Below are 2525 nucleotides of genomic sequence, written 5' to 3'. Positions count from 1 at the left end.
ATTGATAAAATGGTTCATTGTACATTTACCGAACATTCAATTTGATATTTACTTTTAGAGTATCATATGATTTGAAATAAGCATGCCAAGAATTGTAAATAAATAAGAATGAATATTACAGCTTCAGATAATGATGCAGGAGTTCAAGAAAATTGGAAACAAAACTGCTATCAGATGCATGAAGACCAACTGAGAATCTTAAAAGCATAAGAATTAGTGTTTAATCTTCAATCTATAGTATAAATAGATACATGAAAACGTTGAAGGCCAATCATGACTGGCAGAGATCAACGACAGTGACAATGCCCTAGAGATTGACCATATATGCATATGATCACCATCCAAGCTAGGACCAGGATGAGTCAGGCAATGGATACTTAGGACTCAACATGGAGACCTATAGGCTCCCCCAAATCTCCCATCCTTAGCTCACATGATGGTGAGGATGCAGACACGATGAGAAACTATTGAACTTGAGTGGGACTTAAACTCCAGTCCAGCAGATCGCGAGGCTAGGACGTTTGCACCAAGCTATCAAAACCCTTGGAACAAAATAGACTTTTATATTCAACTTACAACGCTAAGAGACACAAATACCTTGATAACTAGATAATATTCAATGAAATACCAAAAAAAAAAAAGAAAAAGTTATTTTTCCTTTGAGTTAAAAATATAAAGCTATCACTCACCAGGGCATGATTGATTATTTGACCTGTCTTATGGTGAAGTGATAAAATGGGAAATTGAAAAAAAAAAAATCATCGTGCAGAAATGAATACACCATGCCACCTCCATTCAATAGAAGTTATCAGAAGTTCTTAACTTGTCCGAATCATTATTTAGGTTTTTTTTTTTTTTTTTTTTTTTTTTTTTTTTTTTTTTTTTTTTTTTTTTTTTGCAAAGGATCCTTTTTAAACAAAAGGCATCTTGCTAATAGATCTTTTATTTTACGATAGAAATTATGAAAAACTATATGAGATCAAGGAGAGGGGCAGATTGACATGGTTGGGCATGTTTTTCACACTCCCCAAGAGAGATTAGTTCACCAAACTTGCAACGGGTCTCCTCAAGGCACTAGAAGAGTTGAAAGACCCAGACTTAATGGCTGGGGACATTGAAACGTGAAGTAGATGATAATTTTAGAATATTTGATTTAAAAGCTCAAGATAGAGACGACTGGAGAAGTCTAACTGAGGCCCTTTGCGTCAATAGGCCTCGGAGATGATAATGATGATGATGATGATGATTTGTAAGTCGGTAGTTCGAGCCTCGCTCAACTCCAGTTATTTGCATTACCATCTGCTAATTCGCCATCGTTTTAGTTTCACCTGCTGAATCATCAGCAGCTATTGCCTAGTGCTCCCTGGTCGTACCTTGGGTAGAGAGGGCGCTTATATACTTATTATATGTATCTACGGTTGGTCTCAGGGATATTATCCTGTTCCTTGCTTCTGCAGCTCCTATGTAACCTTTAAACCAGCTATGAGCAACCTACGACCCACGACGTGTTGTTGTGCGACCTCGAGACTTTTTTTTTTTTTAAATGTGAGTGAATTTTCGGGATTTTTGTCCACTTAAATATTTTTAATTATATTTATCTATAACCCGTAATCATCCTTTTCATCAATAGGAAATAATATAAACGAGGTTAGTTTTACGTAAACTTTCATAGTAAGAAACTAAAACTAGGGAACAAAAAAAGTTAATATTTGGCAAGATATATTTCTTGCATATGTGTATTATCATGTGGCCTTCACTAATTACAAATATACGCAAAAATTTAGTACAAACGATAAACCCTCTGATAAAATAGCTGAAAATTCAGAATTAATTAGAAAAAAAAAAAAAAAAAAAAAAAAAAAAAAAAAAAAAAAAAAAAAAAAAAAAAAAAAACCTGCCTATCAAAGTTCGAAAATCATTTGTTATTAACCATAAGAAAGCCCTATTAATAAATTAATGAAAGTTGAAAATAAATTTGATATATAGAAGCAAAACTAAGACAACTCGATAATTTAGTTCTTTTGCCGATGATAACATTATAAAAGTACGAAGAAATAAAGGAAAACAGATAAAGGATTTTAGGTATAAATATAAGAAATGTGAAATCCAGTATCACTAGAAAAACGTTAAGTAATAAAACATAAAAACTAAACACACACACACACACACACACACACACACACTCCCACGCACCTTGAACCAAACCAGGAGGCAAGAAAGCAAATCGCAAATTTCTGGAGACAGTTGCTTTTCCTTTCGAGCCAGACCAGAGGCAATAAAAATTAATAACATCTCCTTAGAGCCTTATGAGGGGTGATAACGATATTGGAAGACCACTTCACCTTATTATCGCATCTCGAGATCTTATATGAAGAGCTAATAATGTGCGGAGCGGGCCAAGATGTTGCTGTCTTTGCGAGACACTAATTATTGTTCAGTTGAGAGATAACACATGCAGTGCTTTTTACGAATTTGTTACGTTTATTCAAATAGAAGTTTGGTTAAGGGTTAGTGATTAGGAATGG

Source organism: Palaemon carinicauda, chromosome 12, assembly GCF_036898095.1.
Source record: "Palaemon carinicauda isolate YSFRI2023 chromosome 12, ASM3689809v2, whole genome shotgun sequence".
Taxonomy (NCBI): domain Eukaryota; kingdom Metazoa; phylum Arthropoda; class Malacostraca; order Decapoda; family Palaemonidae; genus Palaemon; species Palaemon carinicauda.
This window is presented reverse-complemented; position numbering follows the sequence as displayed.